We start from the raw sequence: 18,654 nt of genomic DNA, 5'->3' as shown, positions 1-18,654 counted from the left end.
TTGTCTATCTCTATATGTCCATCTGTCTTTCTGTCTTTCTGTCTGTCTCTTTGTCTACCTATTTATTTGTCTGCCTGTCTATCTATCTATCTATCTATCTATCTATCTATCTATCTATCTATCTATCTATCTAAACTCTAATGTTGTTCCCTGAGACATTTAATAAAGTGAACAGTGACAGTTGGAGCTGCACTGGCCTGCATTCCATCATGTAACCTGTAGATGTTTGTATGGTGTTTCTGTTCAACATGATCCAGAGCTCTCGTCTCATTTGGAGACGCCTGAGAGTTCAGATGCTGTGAGATCTGTTTTCTATGGATGCGCTACAGCGCGTTATAAAGGACGCTGTGAGCAGGGTTCGAACCTGCGCGGGAAACCCCATTGGATTTCGAGTCCAACGCCTTAACCTCTCGGCCATCACAGCACAAGAAGCCCGTCCAGTCGTTCTAACTCGATCCCTCACTTTTCACCTTTTACCACCGTTTCACACGCAAATTTGTGGGGATTTCGTGCAGTGAGCGCGTTACTGACAAGCTGTGATGGCCGAGAGGTTAAGGCGTTGGACTCGAAATCCAATGGGGATTCCCCGCGCAGGTTCGAACCCTGCTCACAGCGAGCTTTATAACGCCTTATAACCTTACCAGGTGTCATACGTTCTGAACCTCCTTCAGCGTCCAGAGCTCGCAGCTCAGCCCTTCACAAACACCCTCAAAGAATAGGGCTCTTCAGTGAAGGTAACTGTTCTTAGAACTATGAGGGCTTTATAGCACCTAAAAACAGCTCTGCTACTGTTAGAACCATAAGTTCTCTGCAGCACCATAAAAGGGTTCTGCTACGATGTCAGACGTCTATGCAATAGAAGTTTTTCTGGTTCTTTCATATTCCTGAAGAACTTGTTCAAGACAGAAAGAACCATTCTAAGGGTTCTTTCAGCATTCATGGTTCTGTCTATCTACCTATTAATCTATTTATCTATCTGTCTTTCTATCTGTCTGCCTGTCTTCATGCCTGTCTGTCTATCTATCTGTCTATTTATCTTTCTTTCTGTCTACCTGGCTGTCTGTTTGCCTGCATGTCTTTCTCTCTATCTATCTATCTGTCTAGCTAGTTAGTTATCTTACTATCTGTCTCTTTATCTTTCTGTCTGTCTGCCTGCATGTCTGTCTGTCTATCTAGCTAGCTAGTTATCTATCTAACTATCTGTCTGTTTGTCTATGTATCTGTCTACCTGTCTGTCTATCTATCTGTATATCTATCTTTCAGTCTATCTCTATCTGTCCATCTGTCTTTCTCTCTGTCTGTCTGTCTCTTTTTCTACGTATTTATTTGTCTGTCTGTCTGTTTATCTATCTATCTATCTATCTATCTATCTATCTATCTATCTATCTATCTATCTATCTATATATCTATCTGTCTGTTTGTCTATGTATCTGTCTACCTGTCTGTCTATCTATCTGTATATCTATCTTTCATTCTATCTCTATCTGTCCATCTGTCTTTCTGTCTGTCTGTCTCTTTTTCTACGTATTTATTTGTCTGTCTGTCTGTTTATCTATCTATCTATCTATCTATCTATCTATCTATCTATCTATCTATCTATCTATCTATCTATCTATCTGTCTAGCTAGCTAGTTATCTTACTATCTGTCTCTTTATCTTTCTGTCTGCCTTCCTGCATGTCTGTCTGTCTATCTAGCTAGCTAGTTATCTATCTAACTATCTGTCTGTTTGTCTATGTATCTGTCTACCTGTCTGTCTTTCTATCTGTATATCTATCTTTCAGTCTATCTCTATATGTCCATCTATCTTTCTGTCTTTCTGTCTGTCTCTTTGTCTACCTATTTATTTGTCTGCCTGTCTATCTATCTATCTATCTATCTATCTATCTATCTATCTATCTATCTATCTATCTATCTATCTATCTATCTATCTGTCTGTTTGTCTATGTATCTGTCTACCTGTCTGTCTATCTATCTGTATATCTATCTTTCATTCTATCTCTATCTGTCCATCTGTCTTTCTGTCTGTCTGTCTCTTTTTCTACCTATTTATTTGTCTGCCTGTCTGTTTATCTATCTATCTATCTATCTATCTATCTATCTATCTATCTATCTATCTATCTATCTATCTATCTGTCTAGCTAGCTAGTTATCTTACTATCTGTCTCTTTATCTTTCTGTCTGCCTGCCTGCATGTCTGTCTGTCTATCTAGCTAGCTAGTTATCTATCTAACTATCTGTGTGTTTGTCTATGTATCTGTCTACCTGTCTGTCTTTCTATCTGTATATCTATCTTTCAGTCTATCTCTATATGTCCATCTGTCTTTCTGTCTTTCTGTCTGTCTCTTTGTCTGCCTGTCTATCTATCTATCTATCTATCTATCTATCTATCTATCTATCTATCTATCTATCTATCTAAATTCTAATGTTGTTCCCTGAGACATTTAATAAAGTGAACAGTGACAGTTGGAGCTGCACTGGCCTGCATTCCATCATGTAACCTGTAGATGTTTGTATGGTGTTTCTGTTCAACATGATCCAGAACTCTCATCTCATTTGGAGACACTTGAGAGTTCAGATGCTGTGAGATCTGTTTTCTATGGATGCGCTACAGCGCGTTATAAAGGTCGCTGTGAGCAGGGTTCGAACCTGCGCGGGGAAACCCCATTGGATTTCGAGTCCAACGCCTTAACCTCTCGGCCATCACAGCACGAGAAGCCTGTCCAGTCGTTCTAACTCGATCCCTCACTTTTCACTTTTTACCACCATTTCACACGCAAATTTGTGGGGATTTCGTGCAGTGAGCGCGTTACTGACAAGCTGTGATGGCCGAGAGGTTAAGGCGTTGGACTCGAAATCCAATGGGGTTTCCCCGCGCAGGTTCGAACCCTGCTCACAGTGTCCTTTATAACGCCTTATAACCTTACCAGGTGTCATACGTTCTGAACCTCCTTCAGCGTCCAGAGCTCGCAGCTCAGCCCTTCACAAACACCCTCAAAGAATAGGGCTCTTCAGTGAAGGTAACTGTTCTTAGAACTATGAGGGCTTTATAGCACCTAAAAACAGCTCTGCTACTGTTAGAACCATAAGTTCTCTGCAGCACCATAAAAGGGTTCTGCTACGATGTCAGACGTCTATGCAATAGAAGTTTTTCTGGTTCTTTCATATTCCTGAAGAACTTGTTCAAGACAGAAAGAACCATTCTAAGGGTTCTTTCGGCATTCATGGTTCTGTCTATCTACCTATTTATCTATTTATCTGTCTGTCTTTCTAGCTGTCTGCCTGTCTTCATGCTTGTCTGTCTATCTATCTGTCTATTTATCTTTCTTTCTGTCTACCTGGCTGTCTGTTTGCCTGCATGTCTTTCTCTCTATCTATCTATCTGTCTAGCTAGCTAGTTATCTTACTATCTGTCTCTTTATCTTTCTGTCTGTCTGCCTGCATGTCTGTCTATCTAGCTAGCTAGTTATCTATCTAACTATCTGTCTGTTTGTCTATGTATCTGTCTACCTGTCTGTCTATCTATCTGTATATCTATCTTTCAGTCTATCTCTATCTGTCCATCTGTCTTTCTCTCTGTCTGTCTGTCTCTTTTTCTACGTATTTATTTGTCTGTCTGTCTATCTATCTATCTATCTATCTATCTATCTATCTATCTATCTATCTATCTATCTATCTGTCTAGCTAGCTAGTTATCTAACTATCTATCTGTCTCTTTATCTTTCTGTCTGCCTGCCTGCATGTCTGTCTGTCTATCTAGCTAGCTAGTTATCTATCTAACTATCTGTCTGTTTGTCTATGTATCTGTCTACCTGTCTGTCTATCTATCTGTATATCTATCTTTCATTCTATCTCTATCTGTCCATCTGTCTTTCTGTCTGTCTGTCTCTTTTTCTACCTATTTATTTGTCTGTCTGTCTGTTTATCTATCTATCTATCTATCTATCTATCTATCTATCTATCTATCTATCTATCTATCTATCTATCTATCTATCTATCTATCTATCTATCTAAATTCTAATGTTGTTCCATGAGACATTTAATAAAGTGAACAGTGACAGCTGCACTGGCCTGCATTCCATCATGTAACCTGTAGATGTTTGTATGGTGTTTCTGTTCAACATGATCCAGAGCTCTCATCTCATTTGGAGACACTTGAGAGTTCAGATGCTGTGAGATCTGTTTTCTATGGATGCGCTACAGCGCGTTATAAAGGACGCTGTGAGCAGGGTTCGAACCTGCGCGGGGAAACCCCATTGGATTTCGAGTCCAACGCCTTAACCTCTCGGCCATCACAGCACAAGAAGCCCGTCCAGTCGTTCTAACTCGATCCCTCACTTTTCACCTTTTACCACCGTTTCACACGCAAATTTGTGGGGATTTCGTGCAGTGAGCGCATTACTGACAAGCTGTGATGGCCGAGAGGTTAAGGCGTTGGACTCGAAATCCAATGGGGTTTCCCCGCGCAGGTTCGAACCCTGCTCACAGCGACCTTTATAACGCCTTATAACCTTACCAGGTGTCATACGTTCTGAACCTCCTTCAGCGTCCAGAGCTCGCAGCTCAGCCCTTCACAAACACCCTCAAAGAATAGGGCTCTTCAGTGAAGGTAACTGTTCTTAGAACTATGAGGGCTTTATAACACCTAAAAACAGCTCTGCTACTGTTAGAACCATAAGTTCTCTGAAACACCATAAAAGGGTTCTGCTACGATGTCAGACGTCTATGCAATAGAACTTTTTCTGGTTCTTTCATATTCCTGAAGAACTTGTTCAAGACAGAAAGAACCATTCTAAGGGTTCTTTCAGCATTCATGGTTCTGTCTATCTACCTATTTATCTATTTATCTGTCTGTCTTTCTATCTGTCTGTCTGTCTTCATGCCTGTCTGTCTATCTATCTGTCTATTTATCTTTCTTTCTGTCTACCTGGCTGTCTGTTTGCCTTCATGTCTGTCTATCTATCTATCTATCTATCTATCTATCTATCTATCTATCTATCTATCTATCTATCTATCTATCTATCTATCTGTCTAGCTAGCTAGTTATCTAACTATCTATCTGTCTCTTTATCTTTCTGTCTGCCTGCCTGCATGTCTGTCTGTCTATCTAGCTAGCTAGTTATCTATCTAACTATCTGTCTGTTTGTCTATGTATCTGTCTACCTGTCTGTCTTTCTATCTGTATATCTATCTTTCAGTCTATCTCTATATGTCCATCTGTCTTTCTGTCTTTCTGTCTGTCTCTTTGTCTACCTATTTATTTGTCTGCCTGTCTGTCTATCTATCTATCTATCTATCTATCTATCTATCTATCTATCTATCTATCTATCTATCTATCTATCTATCTGTCTGTTTGTCTATGTATCTGTCTACCTGTCTGTCTATCTATCTGTATATCTATCTTTCATTCTATCTCTATCTGTCCATCTGTCTTTCTGTCTGTCTGTCTCTTTTTCTACCTACTTATTTGTCTGCCTGTCTGTTTATCTATCTATCTATCTATCTATCTATCTATCTATCTATCTATCTATCTATCTATCTATCTATCTATCTATCTATCTGTCTAGCTAGCTAGTTATCTTACTATCTGTCTCTTTATCTTTCTGTCTGCCTTCCTGCATGTCTGTCTGTCTATCTAGCTAGCTAGTTATCTATCTAACTATCTGTCTGTTTGTCTATGTATCTGTCTACCTGTCTGCCTTTCTATCTGTATATCTATCTTTCAGTCTATCTCTATATGTCCATCTGTCTTTCTATCTTTCTGTCTGTCTCTTTGTCTGCCTGTCTATCTATCTATCTATCTATCTATCTATCTATCTATCTATCTATCTATCTATCTATCTATCTATCTATCTATCTATCTATCTAAATTCTAATGTTGTTCCCTGAGACATTTAATAAAGTGAACAGTGACAGTTGGAGCTGCACTGGCCTGCATTCCATCATGTAACCTGTAGATGTTTGTATGGTGTTTCTGTTCAACATGATCCAGAGCTCTCATCTCATTTGGAGACACTTGAGAGTTCAGATGCTGTGAGATCTGTTTTCTATGGATGCGCTACAGCGCGTTATAAAGGACGCTGTGAGCAGGGTTCGAACCTGCGCGGGGAAACCCCATTGGATTTCGAGTCCAACGCCTTAACCTCTCGGCCATCACAGCACGAGAAGCCCGTCCAGTCGTTCTAACTCGATCCCTCACTTTTCACCTTTTACCACCATTTCACACGCAAATTTGTGGGGATTTCGTGCAGTGAGCGCATTACTGACAAGCTGTCATGGCCAAGAGGTTAAGGCGTTGGACTTGAAATCCAATGGGGTTTCCCCGCGCAGGTTCGAACCCTGCTCACAGCGACCTTTATAACGCCTTATAACCTTACCAGGTGTCATACGTTCTGAACCTCCTTCAGCGTCCAGAGCTCGCAGCTCAGCCCTTCACAAACACCCTCAAAGAATAGGGCTCTTCAGTGAAGGTAACTGTTCTTAGAACTATGAGGGCTTTATAGCACCTAAAAACAGCTCTGCTACTGTTAGAACCATAAGTTCTCTGCAGCACCATAAAAGGGTTCTGCTACGATGTCAGACGTCTATGCAATAGAACTTTTTCTGGTTCTTTCATATTCCTGAAGAACTTGTTCAAGACAGAAAGAACCATTCTAAGGGTTCTTTCAGCATTCATGGTTCTGTCTATCTACCTATTGATCTATTTATCCGTCTGTCTTTCTATCTGTCTGTCTGTCTTCATGCCTGTCTGTCTATCTATCTGTCTATTTATCTTTCTTTCTGTCTACCTGGCTGTCTGTTTGCCTTCATGTCTATCTATCTATCTATCTATCTATCTATCTATCTATCTATCTATCTATCTATCTATCTATCTATCTATCTATCTATCTATCTGTCTAGCTAGCTAGTTATCTAACTATCTGTCTCTTTATCTTTCTGTCTGTCTATCTTTCTGTCTGCCTGCATGTCTGTCTGTCTATCTAGCTAGCTAGTTATCTATCTATCTAACTATCTATCTATCTGTCTGTTTGTCTATGTATCTGTCTACCTGTCTGTCTATCTATCTGTATATCTATCTTTCATTCTATCTCTATCTGTCCATCTGTCTTTCTGTCTGTCTGTCTCTTTTTCTACCTATTTATTTGTCTGCCTGTTTGTTTATCTATCTATCTATCTATCTATCTATCTATCTATCTATCTATCTATCTATCTATCTATCTATCTATCTATCTATCTATCTGTCTAGCTAGCTAGTTATCTAACTATCTATCTGTCTCTTTATCTTTCTGTCTGCCTGCCTGCATGTCTGTCTGTCTATCTAGCTAGCTAGTTATCTATGTAACTATCTGTCTGTTTGTCTATGTATCTGTCTACCTGTCTGTCTATCTATCTGTATATCTATCTTTCATTCTATCTCTATCTGTCCATCTGTCTTTCTGTCTGTCTGTCTCTTTTTCTACCTATTTATTTGTCTGTCTGTCTGTTTATCTATCTATCTATCTATCTATCTATCTATCTATCTATCTATCTATCTATCTATCTATCTATCTATCTATCCATCTATCTATCTGTCTGTTTGTCTATGTATCTGTCTACCTGTCTGTCTATCTATCTGTATATCTATCTTTCATTCTATCTCTATCTGTCCATCTGTCTTTCTGTCTGTCTGTCTCTTTTTCTACCTATTTATTTGTCTGCCTGTCTGTTTATCTATCTATCTATCTATCTATCTATCTATCTATCTATCTATCTATCTATCTATCTATCTATCTATCTATCTATCTATCTATCTGTCTAGCTAGCTAGTTATCTTACTATCTGTCTCTTTATCTTTCTGTCTGCCTGCCTGCATGTCTGTCTGTCTATCTAGCTAGCTAGTTATCTATCTAACTATCTGTCTGTTTGTCTATGTATCTGTCTACCTGTCTGTCTTTCTATCTGTATATCTATCTTTCAGTCTATCTCTATATGTCCATCTGTCTTTCTGTCTTTCTGTCTGTCTCTTTGTCTGCCTGTCTATCTATCTATCTATCTATCTATCTATCTATCTATCTATCTATCTATCTATCTATCTATCTATCTATCTAAATTCTAATGTTGTTCCCTGAGACATTTAATAAAGTGAACAGTGACAGCTGCACTGGCCTGCATTCCATCATGTAACCTGTAGATGTTTGTATGGTGTTTCTGTTCAACATGATCCAGAGCTCTCATCTCATTTGGAGACACTTGAGAGTTCAGATGCTGTGAGATCTGTTTTCTATGGATGCGCTACAGCGCGTTATAAAGGACGCTGTGAGCAGGGTTCGAACCTGCACGGGGAAACCCCATTGGATTTCGAGTCCAACGCCTTAACCTCTCGGCCATCACAGCACGAGAAGCCCGTCCAGTCGTTCTAACTCGATCCCTCACTTTTCACCTTTTACCACCATTTCACACGCAAATTTGTGGGGATTTCGTGCAGTGAGCGCATTACTGACAAGCTGTGATGGCCAAGAGGTTAAGGCGTTGGACTCGAAATCCAATGGGGTTTCCCCGCGCAGGTTCGAACCCTGCTCACAGCGACCTTTATAACGCCTTATAACCTTACCAGGTGTCATACGTTCTGAACCTCCTTCAGCGTCCAGAGCTCGCAGCTCAGCCCTTCACAAACACCCTCAAAGAATAGGGCTCTTCAGTGAAGGTAACTGTTCTTAGAACTATGAGGGCTTTATAGCACCTAAAAACAGCTCTGCTACTGTTAGAACCATAAGTTCTCTGCAGCACCATAAAAGGGTTCTGCTACGATGTCAGACGTCTATGCAATAGAACTTTTTCTGGTTCTTTCATATTCCTGAAGAACTTGTTCAAGACAGAAAGAACCATTCTAAGGGTTCTTTCAGCATTCATGGTTCTGTCTATCTACCTATTGATCTATTTATCCGTCTGTCTTTCTATCTGTCTGTCTGTCTTCATGCCTGTCTGTCTATCTATCTGTCTATTTATCTTTCTTTCTGTCTACCTGGCTGTCTGTTTGCCTTCATGTCTATCTATCTATCTATCTATCTATCTATCTATCTATCTATCTATCTATCTATCTATCTATCTGTCTAGCTAGCTAGTTATCTAACTATCTGTCTCTTTATCTTTCCCTCTGTCTATCTTTCTGTCTGCCTGCATGTCTGTCTGTCTATCTAGCTAGCTAGTTATCTATCTATCTATCTATCTGTCTGTTTGTCTATGTATCTGTCTACCTGTCTGTCTATCTATCTGTATATCTATCTTTCATTCTATCTCTATCTGTCCATCTGTCTTTCTGTCTGTCTGTCTCTTTTTCTACCTATTTATTTGTCTGCCTGTCTCTTTATCTATCTGTATATCTATCTTTCAGTCTATCTCTATCTGTCCATCTGTCTTTCTGTCTGTCTGTCTCTTTTTCTACGTATTTATTTGTCTGTCTGTCTGTTTATCTATCTATCTATCTATCTATCTATCTATCTATCTATCTATCTATCTATCTATCTATCTATCTATCTATCTGTCTAGCTAGCTAGTTATCTAACTATCTATCTGTCTCTTTATCTTTCTGTCTGCCTGCCTGCATGTCTGTCTGTCTATCTAGCTAGCTAGTTATCTATCTAACTATCTGTCTGTTTGTCTATGTATCTGTCTACCTGTCTGTCTTTCTATCTGTATATCTATCTTTCAGTCTATCTCTATATGTCCATCTGTCTTTCTGTCTTTCTGTCTGTCTCTTTGTCTACCTATTTATTTGTCTGCCTGTCTGTCTATCTATCTATCTATCTATCTATCTATCTATCTATCTATCTATCTATCTATTTATTTATCTATCTAAATTCTAATGTTGTTCCCTGAGACATTTAATAAAGTGAACAGTGACAGTTGGAGCTGCACTGGCCTGCATTCCATCATGTAACCTGTAGATGTTTGTATGGTGTTTCTGTTCAACATGATCCAGAGCTCTCATCTCATTTGGAGAAGCCTGAGAGTTCAGATGCTGTGAGATCTGTTTTCTATGGATGCGCTACAGCGCGTTATAAAGGACGCTGTGAGCAGGGTTCGAACCTGCGCGGGGAAACCCCATTGGATTTCGAGTCCAACGCCTTAACCTCTCGGCCATCACAGCACGAAAAGTCCGTCCAGTCGTTCTAACTCGATCCCTCACTTTTCACCTTTTACCACCATTTCACACGCAAATTTGTGGGGATTTCGTGCAGTGAGCGCATTACTGACAAGCTGTGATGGCCGAGAGGTTAAGGCGTTGGACTCGAAATCCAATGGGGTTTCCCCGCGCAGGTTCGAACCCTGCTCACAGCGACCTTTATAACGCCTTATAACCTTACCAGGTGTCAAACGTTCTGAACCTCGACTCGAAATCTAATGTTCTCAACATTCTCATAAGCCTGTGAAAACATCTCTAAGATTGAGGTGGCCAATGCTGGACGTTGACATCTGTCCCTTCCAAGCACACACACTCAACTGTCGTAGCATGTCTGTGTGCTTAATTAAATCCTTTAGGCTTGGTGTGATCCGCAGCCTCTTTGTTTTCTAGGAAGCTTTAAATTCTCCCTGGTCATTAGAGGGAGTGTGTGAATGAAACAATGGAAGAATAGAAGAGGGCTGGTGGTGCATTGTTCCCAAAGCCAGAGGAAAAGAAAGGGGGGGTCAAAGTGCGAGAAAGTCAAGGCAGGGCAGAGGAAGGTCAGCGTCTTCAGAAAGTGCCACATGTTTAGGCCAGTCTAAAGCAGTGGCTACTTGATTACTCTCAGTGGTTCTACTTCATGCTTTTGGAGAGTTTTTCATTTTGAATCTTGGTTCCTCTCAGTGGTTCTTTTTCATGCTCTTAGAAAGTTGCTTCTTTTTGAGTCTTGGTTCCTCTCAGTTGCTCCTCCTCGTGTTCTTAGGATGTATTTCCTTTTGAGTCTTGGTTCCTCTCAGTGGGTCTTCTTCATGCTCTTGGGGAGTTCCTCCTTTTGAGTCTTGGTTCCTCTCAGTGGTTCTTCCTCATGCTCTTAGGATGTTTCTCCTTTTTGAGTTTTGGTTCCCCACTGAGGATCTTCTTTTAGAGAGTTTCTCCTTTTGAGTCTTGATTCCTCACTGAGGATCTTCATCATGCTTTTATATACTTTCTCCTTTTGAGTCTTGGTTCCTCACTGAGGATCTTCCTCATGCTCTTAGGAAGTGTCTATTTTTCCTCATGGTTTTAGGGAATTTCTACTTTTGAATCTTGATTCCTCACTGAGGATCTTCATGATTTTAGAGTTCCTCCTTTTGGGTCTTGGTTCCTCACTGAGGATCTTCCTCATGATTTTAGAGTTTCTCCTTTTGAGTCTTGGTTCTTCTCAGTGGTTCTTCCTCATGCTCTTAGAAAATGTCTCCATTTTGAGTTTTGGTTGCTTACTGAGGATCTTCCTCATGATTTTAGAGTTGTTCCTCTGCATGAAGGCAACAGTGGGCTTTGTTCATTAGATCATTTCCATAAGTGATATTTGCAGTTTTGATGTATATATTTTTATTACAACGTGTTAAAAAGTATAAAGATAACATAACATAATATGTAGGTGATTCTGTAGTTTTATCTGGTAACATATTGGACATGTGATTTTTATGAGGCTCCATAATTTCCAATCACGCTGTGAATAGATGAGAAGCGACATGTCAGAGGTGTTTACAGATACATTATGCCCAGAGATTGACACTAAACGGTCGCGATAAGCAAAGGGTCGGCAATAAATCCATACAAGACAGTAATTTCATTGTGGAAATTACGGTCATAATTACCTTGAACTCATCGGCGATATCATTGTCTCGGATAACTTTCCTGTTATGAGTTGAAAGCAGTCCGATATAGTGCTTACCAAAGGTTGCTAGTTGTATGCAAATGAGCAAGTGATGCAAAACAGTGTACTGTAAATTTAGATGGTTCTTCAAGGGTTCTTTAATAAAGATAGTGGATCTACATAAAACCATGAACGTTCAAAGAACCATTTGCATGCTTAAGTGGTTTTTTGCATGGTAAAACGGTTCTTCAGATTAATGGAGAAAGTGCTGGCTCTACATAGCACCAAAAAGGGTTCTTCTGTTGTTATAATGTCAAGCTTGTTACAATAGAAGAACCCTTTTTGCTGCTATATAGAATCATTTACAACACATTTTTCATCAATCTGAAGAACCATTTCAGCACACGGAGAAATACTTAAACATACAAATGGTTCTTTTAATGTTCCTGGTTCTATATAGAACCATTGTCTTTCTTATAGAACCCTTGAAGAATCTGCCTCTGGACTGTTTTGTTATTGGTCACACCTTCCACTTTGGGAATTTATCCTTGGTTTTAGATCAGAAAGATCCAATAAGAGTGGAATAAAGTCTATCACACATCACAACAGGTGCCAGATGTTCTAAGGATGGTTCTATAAAGAACTCAGTATTTATGGAGTTTAAGAATTCAATACTGATTGGTTTTTGTGGCTTTTACTTCTAGACAAGTTGGTCTTTTTAGGTGAATGACAGTTACCCCGTATCCCCTTCAACTCTAGGGAAGCATCTACTTTAGATATTGGAACATTGCTGTGAGGATTTGATGGCATCCACAAGATCATCATTGAGGTCGGCTATTGATGTTCGATAATCAGTTCTAGATCACTCCAACTAATGACTGGAAGGAGCTCTATCACTCCAGAAAATCCTGGAACCTGATACTTTTTTATTAGTTGTTGTTTTGGGACTTCTACTTCTACATGAACCTTGATTTCTTGACTTTGTCTTATTACGTCAATGCAGGTCTTCTTGCATCATGAAAGCCATTTATCTGAATAGCCATTTATCCATGCACCACCTAGAGCTTTGCAATGGTAAAATTCCTTGAACATAACCATGCCATAAACATATCAAAGCACGTCATGTGCTATCATGGGTTGCCATGACAGATTATATTGAGTAATATAATAGCTGTACATGACATATTTTTATATTGTCATACGATAGTCATTATATTTAGCCGTCTTGCCTTCAAACATTGAGACATTTGTCATAATAATTAACAGTAATGGTAATATGACTGTTATATCACTGGACATAAATCGTCATGAGAGCTCATGAGAGCATGACATTTGTCAAGTTCAAATAAAGTGTTACTGAATATTTCTTATATATGCCTGTCACAGCCAGTCTCTTGGGACAGACCAAGTGTAGTTCTTTACTAGGACCCAAACATTTTGTGCTGGTGATACCAATAGGGACAAAAACCACAATACTTATTAAATTATAGTGTTTGTGCTCATTGGGTGAAGGGGGTGGGGTTAGGGGAAAATTCTGGGAGGCCAAATCAAATAATCTCATGGCCACATTTAGGCCTGATCTAACATTACTCCAGAGACTAATGGCAAAATTTTCTGAGGAGCACATTGCACATTGTTTGGTTCACATTGCTTCGCCCTAGAGAAAGTTATTACAGAATATTAAGGCCTCTTGATATACTGTATATCTTGCCTGAAATTCAGTCATATGCAAGAATGTCTCCTTAGGTTGAAAGAGATGTTTACTAATGTTCTCTAAAGCTTCTCCAAACTAGCAACAGTTGCTCATAAAAAGAACATGTTGTAATGAACGCAAGCAACTGAATGTATCTTAGTATTGAAATGAATTGTATTCATAGAGGGTTTGCCCTCCTTTACTGCAGTAGCAGCCTCTCCTCTTCTAAGAAGGCTTTAACCAGATGTTGGAACATTGCTGTGAGGATTTGATTTGAGCATCAGTGAGGTCAGGGACTGATGTTGGATGGTCAGTTCTGGATCACTCCAACTTATCCCAACAGTACTCCATAGAGGGGTATGAAGCCCCCCAACATTGGGCTGTGGAGCATCATACCCCTCTAGCTGATGTGTGGCATTGTGCATGGTGACCTCAGGCTCTTAGGCTGCTCCAGAGCATCTCGTTCTATCGGTCAATGCTTTTCTAAGGAGACTATACATAGAAATAGAAGTGTCTACATACTTTTGGACATGTATATGTGATATATGAGAAAAAGAGGGCGAATCTGAAGCGGGCCTTCTTCCAAAGTGGGGAAAAGATAATCCTGTGTTGCAGATACAGTGGAGATCAGGGTGAAAGTAATTAGGCCTTGCGCTGTGTGATAGAGTTTATCTGCTGCCACACAATGAGGTCCTTGTGCGAGGGCGGGCAATAAAGAAGCCGCATGCTGAAGGGCTCGTTAAAGCACCATAAAGCTCACACCACCTCTGTCGGCACTGTGAAAAGTGGCTTTTGTTACCTGGGGGGAAAAAACAAACAGGTGAGTGCTCCCAGGTTAATGTTGGTGGGGGGGGGAGGCGCTTAGGAGAGACACCGGGATTTGATCGACGGCCGTGTTTGAAGTTATCTGATCTGCATCGCTGATTGCTTTCAGAAGTTTTATACAGCGCTGGTCGTCACAGCAAAACTGACCAACATAATAAAGGCCCTGAATATAGTGGAAAGTGGCCAATAAAGTGAGTCTGTGTGTGTGTGTGTGTGTGTGTGTGTTTGTACATTTTCAGGACAAAAGGAAAGCCAGAGGACAAAATGATAATTTCTTTAGTTATTGAGGTTGAAGTTAAAGCTTTGAAAGTTATTATTACATATGAAACAGTTTGTATGAAACAGTTTGAAGACACTAGTCAAATGTTAGTCAAATAATCAATGAGTTAAAACATCCTGTACAGAGGTAAACATACATATGGCATGTTTCTGCTTACTTGTGTACACAAATTCTGTTTTACGTTTAACATATTGGACAAATATAAAATGTAAAATATAAAGTGTGCTGTAACTTCTGCATTCTTCTAAATTTAGTAAGTGAACAGTAATTGATTGTGTTTTAAATGTTCAAAAAAAGTTTTCCCTGTAGAGGATTTGGAACAAGACCTTTTATATCAAATATTCTAATTTCTGTGTTACTTCTGTTACAAAAGTTGAACATGTCAGCCGATCTCTACAATGTGTTAAAATGTTTCGAAATTTTTAATTTTAAAATTCCAAAATTGTAATTTTTAAAAACAATCCATTAACTTTATTAAAGGTTCTCCTATAAAATGATCATTTTAGAAATACATGGGTATATGCGTGTGTGTATGTGTGTTTAAATAAATTATTCTACCAAATTGCCATCCCACAGCAAAAAAAACAACTAAAATATTTACAAGGATTATATTTTGATTTATTTAAACCTGAGACATTAATAGAGATAGTTATAAGCTAAATATATACATATTCAACTTTTATACGTACTTTCTATTGCGAGGTGTCTGTCCCAAACCTTAACCCCTAAACGCACACTTGTGAAAATGAGACTTACATTTCTAAAATACTTTCAAAGAAATTTTTAAGTAATTCTAATGAAGCAATTGTAATGAAGAATTTAGATTCATCATACATTTCATTTTTTGTCTAATACTTCATATTATTAATGTTAATTCTCAGTGCATTATGCTTGTTTTTGTTGACTGGGGAATCATCATGTTCATCATCAAGTTTCACCAAGAAAATCACAGCCCTTTAATTAAGATCAGAGTGACAGTAGAGTGACTGTTCATTTTCATTGAGCCAAATCTAGAAATGAACCAGATGTTGAGACTGTCTCATCTCAAACCTCACTGCCCGCAGCGCTGTTGACCATTAGTTAATGAGTGATGAGTGTTATGAGTGAGAAACATGAACAAATTACTTTTATCTTCTCCATGCGGTGACTTTAATTAAGGTCCCAAGGTTCTCCTGGAGAGACAAGTGATTTATTATTGTTGTACAGGAGTGTGGGAATGGGTCTAATTAGTGGAGAGGTCAAGCACTGATTTTTTTACTTTGTGAGGAGGCTGCTTTGCAGATCGACACTCAGTAGAACAACCGACATGTATCATATTAGGAATAAGAGACTTCAGATCAATTTGATTCAGTTCAACTCACTTTCATTCACTTTAGCTCACTTTGAGTTTGATTTGGTTCAGTTCAGGTCAATTCAGCAAATTTCAACTAGTTTGAATGTGTCTAATTTCAGGTTGATTTGGACCAGCTTTCAGATCAACTCTGTTTGCTTTCTGTCAATCTAACTGGCTTCAGTTCAGTTTGGTTTAACATAAATTATGTGTTCAGTTCTTTTCAGATTGGTTCAGCGGAGTTCAGATTGACTGAGCTCAGTTCAATCAGGTTTAGTCCAGATTAATTGGGTTCACCTCAGTTTATTTCAGATTGGTTTGATTTGGTTTAGTTTCTTAAATTCAGATTAATTCAGTCCAATTGATTGGGCTTAATTAGGTTTAGTTCTGTTAATTTTAGATTGGGTTCACCTCAGTTTAATTCAAATTTATTGGGTTCAGTGCAGTTCAGTTTATTCGACACTGATTGGGCTCAGTTCGCTTTAGTTCAGTTTGATTGGGTTCACTTCTGTTCAGTTTAGTTCAGCTTGATTGGGTTCAGTTCTTTTTCATTCAGTTTGGGTTCAGTTCAATTCACTTTAATTCTTATTACCTGGTTTAAATTCAGTTCAGTTCAATTCAGATTAGTTCAAAATGATTGAGTTCATTTTCATTCAGACCATTTCAGTTTTCTTTGTTTCAGTCTGATTGGGTTTAGCTAAGTTTGGTGTCGTTCAGTTGTTTTCGTTTTAATTCAGGTTAGTAAATTTCATCTTGATTTGATTCAGTTCAGTTAAGCTCATATTAATTCAAATTGATTGGACTGAGTGCAGTTCTGTTTTTAATTTGAATTCTTTGGGTTTTGTTTAATTCAGTTTAACTGGAATCAATTCCATTCAGTTTAGTTCAGATTGATTGGGTTTACACACACACACACACACACACACACACATTTTCTGGAGGGCTGGAGCCTATCCAAGCAGTCTGATTGGGTTCAGTTCAGTTTAATTTAATTCAGATTGCTTGGGTTCAGTTCAGTTTAGTGTAATTCAAATCAAGTGTGTTAAGTTCATTTTAGTATGAATACATTAGTTCAGTTTAATTCAGTTTAGTTCAATTCATTCCCTTTTAATTCCGATTTACTCGTTTATGGTTAATCAGTTTGGTTCTGTTTTGATTTGTTCCACTTCCATTCAGCTTATTTCAGTTTAGGTCCAGTTGAGTTTTGGCACAGTTAAGCTAATCACCCAGTCCAGACTGTTGAGCTGGTAATGTCGGTGAAAGGAGGTGGGTGGTGATGATGTCTGGCTGCATGAGAACAGCACTGAGCTGCGATAATGATTGAAAAATCCGCCTGTAATGAGCGATAAGTCCTCTAATGATCTGTAAACTTGGTAGGCACTAAAGTTTACGGCCCCGACATTTACTGATAAACTTTGACTTTGTAGTGCAGCGCTAGATTGCGCATCACAATGTGGGCTTGTTTGGGTGTGTGTGTCTGCACTGAGGTAAAGCTGGCAGTGTCCAGTGCTTATATGAATGCTTTACAAAGCAGGAAAGAAAACTGACCACAGTATGGAGGGAAAAAGTAGTTTGGAGCTCATCAGATTCACACAATTCACCCCGACTTACTCCAAATGTAGACAAGCTTGACTTTAGACCTTAGCTTTCTACTGGAGCAACGAAGCTAATGTAGCTAATAAGTAATGAATGTTTATACCCTGCCAGTTAATATTATAGTTGGTGTGAATTGGTTCAGATGTCTTTACAGTGGTGGTGATAGGAACCAAGGGTCACCATGACTACAGCACAAATATAGACATACAGTATTTACTGTTTATATGTACTATCAGATCCACCATTGAACCTACACATGAATTTTATATAGAATGTCAATGATGTCAAATGGTGGGAAATCTGAAAATAATACATTTTATTGGGGACTGTTTTGTCTCGCAAGGCCCTGCACATATCGCTCCACATATCCCTCCACCATAAATGTATATAAAAGCATGTTGTAGGCCATCATAGACCAAAATCTCAGGTTTCACACATTGTATTTGTAACTATTTGTAACCAATACCTTGGTAGCTTTCAGATCAGGGTCACCAGTCGTGTCCACATTCAGGTAGAGTAAAAATTCCACTTGTTTACTCTGTTGGGCAGGCTTGGCTCTAGCATTTTGGGGGTCCCCATCTGCTGAGATATCCCCCAAAACTTACACCTTGTAGTCGGTTTACAATAAAAGTGGAGGGAATCATTCGAAAAACCGGGCACACTGGGCTTTGATGACCTCATTAAGCTTTTAAGATGCCTGGTTCCCATCACCTCCACTGAACAATGGTGTAGTCAGGCCTATTTGCTGTGTACTGACTTTTTAACTGGGTTGCTTCCATATACTGACTTCTAAAAGTGGATTTTTGCCCACTTGATGGTCAGTTCCCTGATTAATAAATGATTTTGATTGGTTCATAAAGTTTTCAAAAAGTTGGGATGGGCAAATAGGTAAATATTATTTAACAGGGTTTAATTATTTATTATTTATTATTATTTAACAGCTGTGGACTCCCTATTCTTATAGGCATTAAACTCTCCGGACGTCTGGTCCCCTTCACCACCACTGTGAACATTTCTGACCAGTGCTGCCGACCGGCTAACACCCACGTGTGCTGACTTCTGCATTTGCGTTTTAGCGTGAACTGCTTCCAAAACCTCTCACGCGAGTTTGAGGGGCGTGACTGTACAGCGTGGTGAATAATGAAGGGTTC

The 18,654-nt window shown here is 39.1% G+C and overlaps 12 non-coding genes across 12 annotated transcripts; 6 read left to right on the top strand and 6 right to left on the bottom strand.

Moving 5' to 3' along the window:
- Positions 1–343: 343 nt before the first annotated feature.
- On the bottom strand, positions 344–424 carry trnas-cga. Its single transcript has one exon. It is a non-coding gene; the product is annotated as a tRNA-Ser (tRNA).
- A 109-nt stretch (positions 425–533) lies between these two features.
- trnas-cga lies at positions 534–615 on the top strand. Its single transcript has one exon. It is a non-coding gene; the product is annotated as a tRNA-Ser (tRNA).
- A 2,012-nt stretch (positions 616–2,627) lies between these two features.
- trnas-cga lies at positions 2,628–2,709 on the bottom strand. The gene has a single exon. It is a non-coding gene; the product is annotated as a tRNA-Ser (tRNA).
- A 109-nt stretch (positions 2,710–2,818) lies between these two features.
- Positions 2,819–2,900, top strand: trnas-cga. Its single transcript has one exon. It is a non-coding gene; the product is annotated as a tRNA-Ser (tRNA).
- A 1,316-nt stretch (positions 2,901–4,216) lies between these two features.
- trnas-cga lies at positions 4,217–4,298 on the bottom strand. Its single transcript has one exon. It is a non-coding gene; the product is annotated as a tRNA-Ser (tRNA).
- A 109-nt stretch (positions 4,299–4,407) lies between these two features.
- On the top strand, positions 4,408–4,489 carry trnas-cga. Its single transcript has one exon. It is a non-coding gene; the product is annotated as a tRNA-Ser (tRNA).
- A 1,588-nt stretch (positions 4,490–6,077) lies between these two features.
- trnas-cga lies at positions 6,078–6,159 on the bottom strand. The gene has a single exon. It is a non-coding gene; the product is annotated as a tRNA-Ser (tRNA).
- Positions 6,160–6,268: 109 nt separating this feature from the next.
- On the top strand, positions 6,269–6,350 carry trnas-cga. The gene has a single exon. It is a non-coding gene; the product is annotated as a tRNA-Ser (tRNA).
- A 1,940-nt stretch (positions 6,351–8,290) lies between these two features.
- trnas-cga lies at positions 8,291–8,372 on the bottom strand. Its single transcript has one exon. It is a non-coding gene; the product is annotated as a tRNA-Ser (tRNA).
- A 109-nt stretch (positions 8,373–8,481) lies between these two features.
- Positions 8,482–8,563, top strand: trnas-cga. The gene has a single exon. It is a non-coding gene; the product is annotated as a tRNA-Ser (tRNA).
- A 1,480-nt stretch (positions 8,564–10,043) lies between these two features.
- On the bottom strand, positions 10,044–10,125 carry trnas-cga. Its single transcript has one exon. It is a non-coding gene; the product is annotated as a tRNA-Ser (tRNA).
- Positions 10,126–10,234: 109 nt separating this feature from the next.
- On the top strand, positions 10,235–10,316 carry trnas-cga. The gene has a single exon. It is a non-coding gene; the product is annotated as a tRNA-Ser (tRNA).
- The last annotated feature ends 8,338 nt before the right edge of the window (positions 10,317–18,654 follow it).

The sequence above is a fragment of the Pygocentrus nattereri genome, chromosome 12 (genome assembly GCF_015220715.1).
Source record: "Pygocentrus nattereri isolate fPygNat1 chromosome 12, fPygNat1.pri, whole genome shotgun sequence".
In the NCBI taxonomy this organism is placed as follows: Eukaryota; Metazoa; Chordata; class Actinopteri; order Characiformes; family Serrasalmidae; genus Pygocentrus; species Pygocentrus nattereri.
This window is presented reverse-complemented; position numbering and strand designations above follow the sequence as displayed.